This window comes from Vigna unguiculata, unplaced genomic scaffold (assembly GCF_037176805.1).
Source record: "Vigna unguiculata cultivar grain cowpea cultivar isolate G323 ecotype 2 unplaced genomic scaffold, ASM3717680v1 ptg000117l, whole genome shotgun sequence".
NCBI lineage: Eukaryota > Viridiplantae > Streptophyta > Magnoliopsida > Fabales > Fabaceae > Vigna > Vigna unguiculata.
In genome coordinates this window covers 35,001-40,000 of record NW_028196759.1, presented here as the reverse complement: position 1 = coordinate 40,000, position 5,000 = coordinate 35,001, and the positions used below count along the sequence as shown (strand labels likewise).

Sequence of the window (5,000 nt, the reverse complement as noted above, 5' to 3'; positions counted from 1 at the left end):
CCTGTTTCACTTCTTATACCTAGCGGATCTTCAGACATATTTCTCTCCTTTCATCAAAGAAACTTATTCTTGAAGTTTGGTTGTGAATTGACTTCTATTTTGTCTAGGAAACTACTGTAGGATCATAGGTTTTCTAAATTTCTATTTCATTTACAGTTTTTTCTTTAGTATTTCATTTTTTTTTATAAATACTATAATAAAAAGAAAAAACTGTAAATGAAAGTTTTTGTCTCATATATATGAATTGCTGGAAAAATATCGTACACATCGATATGAAAAGAAACTATTTGATATGTGAAGACATAATTTAATGTATTTTTCTATTATTTCTATAAGATTCTATCTAATCTTATAGAAATAATAGAAATTTATGGAAAAAAATATGTTTCATTTTAATTTTAAAAAAACTTGTTTGGTGGAACTTGAAATTCGTATTAAGGCCCTTCTGAGTAAAGAAAAGGCATAACCTTTTTTCTTAGTTCAGAAACAAGAAGATTTCATTGGAAATATTCAGAGATTCTTAGGGAGTCTAAACGAAAAAAGTCTTAAAAAGAAAAAAAATTGTTCGAATTGAATCTTTATCAAATTTGAATATCAGAATAGTAGATATAAATATAATTCAACGGGTTAGGTCCACTTACTTTTTTTTATTTTTCCATTATTGAATTTTACACTTTTTCTTTTTTATTACAAATAGAAACTTTTTCAAAATATCAAGAATCTTTTTATTCTTCCTTCAAATAGAAAGACTATTGCTTTTGAAAAAAAAAGTAAAAAGCCCCTTATCGGATTTGAACCGATGACTTACGCCTTACCATGGCGTTACTCTACCACTGAGTTAAAAGGGCCCTTTTTCTTTCTTTCAATTTCTAAATAAGGAACTAGCATGACTAGTACATATATTTGTTACTGTGTATACTTATTCTATAAATTTATATAAATTATTTCTATAAATTTATATAAATTATATAAATTAAATGATATAAATGGGATTAGAATACATGTACATCAATATCTATTATTTGTATAATGACTCATCAAAGAACAAAAAATTGGATTTACCTAGTGAATAGAATATAGTTAAAAAAAAGAATTGATTAAGATTGGATTTGATCCATATCAAATATATTATTTCAAAATGGATTCTTGAAGTCATTCTAATCATAACACTAAATTCTTTTTATTGATACATAAATGTACTCACAAAATAAAATATTTCATCGAAACATTGATAAAATCGAATCATTGATAAAATGGATTCAATATGTTCTGTCCCTAAACCAAATTTTTATTTTTTTATTGAAAAATTCTATTTTCCAAAGTTTTTTTTCTTAGTATTAGATATAAATCTACCTATCGAATCTTAGTATTAGTAATAAATGATAGAAATGAAGTTTTAACCTCTCGTCCTTTGCAACAAACGAATCATTCCTGTGAAGAATTTTCTCTTTATTGGAACATTACTTCTTTTTTTTTCTTATTATGACTGGAATAAAAAAATTTAGAAATATAAATGATTAATAAAAAATTTCTATGGAATTATGAAAGAACGAAAAATATTTTTTTTTATCGAATCATATCATTATATTGACAATTGCAAAAAACTGTTCATACTATGAACGTAGTATAATGGCGGTCGGGCAAGTATGCCCCCATCGTCTAGTGGTTCAGGACATCTCTCTTTCAAGGAGGCAGCGGGGATTCGACTTCCCCTGGGGGTAGGGTGTTACGAAAGGAAGTTGATCAAAAATTTTCAATAAAAACTGAAATGTATTCTTCCTATTGTGCTGGGTCGATGCCCGAGCGGTTAATGGGGACGGACTGTAAATTCGTTGGCAATATGTCTACGCTGGTTCAAATCCAGCTCGGCCCAAGAATTTGCCGATCCACTATGAAATTCTATAACCCATTTATAGTTCTCTGGAAATGACTGATGTGCTATGATACGGAAGAATCAAAATATTAAACATATCTAAGGTTATTTCTTTTTTTTCTGTATTCCATATTTCTTTCCACAAATTCAAAATCTTGTTAATAATCGGTATTCATGTCAAGATCTGTAAGTAGAAAATATAAGGAAAAATTGAAAAAAAAAATATTTTTTTTTCATTGATTCAATTTTCAATCGATTTGTTAATAGAATAAGAATAAGAAACGGATTACGAGTAATTTGTGTCGATCTCACTAAAGTGGATATCGATATACATATCAATATATAAAAAAATGCGCTTTTTTCATTTACAACAAAAAGGTTCGAATCCGAAATAGAAAAAGAAAAGGTTTGACAGAAACGGTCCGTAAAAATATTTATACAGTACACCCCTTTCCCTGGGATTGTAGTTCAATTGGTCAGAGCACCGCCCTGTCAAGGCGGAAGCTGCGGGTTCGAGCCCCGTCAATCCCGTTGGATATAAATCCAAAAAAATAAAAAATAAATTCCTTTTTTGTGTATTTGTAGGGAATCAAATTGATAAACAAAATTTTATTTGGGGCCCCCCCCTGCTTTTTCATTTGTTTCGCCGAAAAAGGAAGGAAAGGGATTTTGGACTTTCATCAAGAATAAATGTTTTTTTGTTTTATTTAGTATGGATAAAAGATCTTCCTATGTTATACTATTTCATGAGTTGATTTGATAGCTCAGATTTTGTGATTCATGATATTGATCCGATTTGATATCATTGAAATCCAATTTATACCATTGTTGAAAGATTGAACATTTCTATGGGATTAAATCCCGAATTTTTTTTTTAGAAATTTAAGAGAAATAGAACATAATAAAGATTATGGAAGTAAATATTCTCGCATTTATTGCTACTGCACTGTTTATTCTAGTTCCTACTGCTTTTTTACTTATAATTTATGTAAAAACGGTAAGTAAAAGTGACTAATTTCACTGAAATATGATTTCTTCATTTTTATGAATGATTTAAAAAAATGATCGTACAATCAGCGTAATCCAGATAGTAGAAATCAATTTGATTTCTACTATCTGAGAATTGCGTCCAATTTTTTTTTTCAGATTCTTTTTACAAACAATTCCGGTATCTTAGGAAAAAAAGGGGGTAAAAAAACAGGAATGGTTATTACACGGTCCGCCATTTTCCATATATATATATATCTATATAACCAGGTTAAGCGTCAGTTCATCGAAATAGAAATTTTAAGAAAAATTTGATTGGAATAGGAATCCATTTCTTCTTCTTTTTGATTCCCTTGTTTTTCTCAAAATAGGAATATGGGAATAATGAAAATATTTGTTTGATTGAAAGAGTATTTTCAATTCCTATAAGATACATAGAATACATTACACTACTAAAATATAATAGAATCAAGATAGATTTTCTATTTGAACTCAATTAATTAGTATTAGTTTAAATGAAATATTTTCATTCAATAGTTTCGAAATTCAAAAATTCAGGTAGAAATCAACAAGGTTACTTGGATCCCTTAACTCAATTTTTAGTATCCCTATAGCCCACTTCTTCCCCATACTACGAGGGAAAGGGAAAATGAAAAAACTACCATTAAAGCAGCCCAAGCAATACTTACTATATCCATGTAAATTTTGTCTCCTATCTCTATAAATATGAAGGAACTATTTCATTATTTTTTCAAATTTTTTATTCTATTCTTTTTTTTGTATTATTCGCTAAAAATACTATACTATAATAGTGGAATTGCTATTACAGAGTCAAAAAAAGGATTCTGGGCTAACATCATTCACGAAAAACAAGAATTCATTCTATTTATTAGTTATTAGAACATCTAAAAAGTTTTTTTTGATTATTTTTAGTAAAATCATAAAACATTAAACATAAAAAAATTATAGGAAGTTATAAGTCAATGAATGTTACTACCAGGTGGGAATATTAAGATTTCTCTTTTATCATTTCCTTAAGGATTTCATAAAAAAAGAATCAAGACAGATTCATTTGCATACTTATACTCTTCTTTCTATTTGAAATAGTCCCTTAAATGTCTCCCAATTCGTTCTCTAAAATAATTAAAAAAACTTTTTTTCTTTTCTATTCGATTTTAGAATCAAAACTTTTTAATTTTATTAGAATATAGAATATGAAAATCTAAAGAATACTTTTTTTGAATATTACGAAAGCGAATTAGCTAAATTAAAGCTATTAAATAGAATTGATCTAAATAAATAATATTGATAAAATGTGGAAGCACTCATAAACTTTAAATTAGTCTGTATAGAAGGTTTTTCTTCTGCCTTTTCTCTACCTAAAAATGGACTTTCCTATCCGACTTATTCTTAATCCAATCTAATAAAAGACCCAGTCAGGAGACAGACACTACAATAGTTGTGTAGTGAACGAACTATCATTTCTAAATTTATGGATTCCTTTTCACTACTAGAATCTTTCCTTGAATTCGAGACAAAAATATTTACAACATTTTTTAAGCTACTGATGCTTATAATTTCGAATCAAACGCAATTCTCAAGACTCCTTTTCCCTCGCTTGCTTCTGTTGGAAAAAAAGTTTTCTAAAAAAACGTAATATAATCTTTCATTTACAGTTTCTTATCGATCAGGCGACACCCGGATTTGAACTGGGGAAAAAGGATTTGCAGTCCCCCGCCTTACCACTCGGCCATGCCGCCAATAAAAATATAGATATGAAGTTTTTGAGAATACTCCCCCCTTTTCTTTCTATTGAAAAATTGAAAAACAATCTTGAGACAAATCGCAACCGTTAACTATTCTTTTATGAATTATTCTTGAATATTTGAATAGAAATTTTTTTTTCTTAATGAGATCAGAAAATAAAAATTGATACATAACCAATCAATATTGCTTTTTTTTTTAACTTTGTTCATTCTAATTATAACAGCAACTTTCAATATATGTAAACCCTAGAATATCAATTTGATCTGTTACACAGATATTATCTAATCGAGTATCTTATCCATATCTATATAGATATAGAATACCAATACTATACGGTATTTTCAAGAAATTATCGTGCTTATTCTTTTTTTAC

General features: G+C 28.0%; 2 non-coding genes across 2 annotated transcripts; both read right to left on the bottom strand.

Moving 5' to 3' along the window:
* Positions 1-776: 776 nt before the first annotated feature.
* TRNAT-GGU (transfer RNA threonine (anticodon GGU)) lies at positions 777-848 on the bottom strand. The gene has a single exon. It is a non-coding gene; the product is annotated as a tRNA-Thr (tRNA).
* A 3,701-nt stretch (positions 849-4,549) lies between these two features.
* Positions 4,550-4,620, bottom strand: TRNAC-GCA (transfer RNA cysteine (anticodon GCA)). The gene has a single exon. It is a non-coding gene; the product is annotated as a tRNA-Cys (tRNA).
* Between the last annotated feature and the right edge of the window lie 380 nt (positions 4,621-5,000).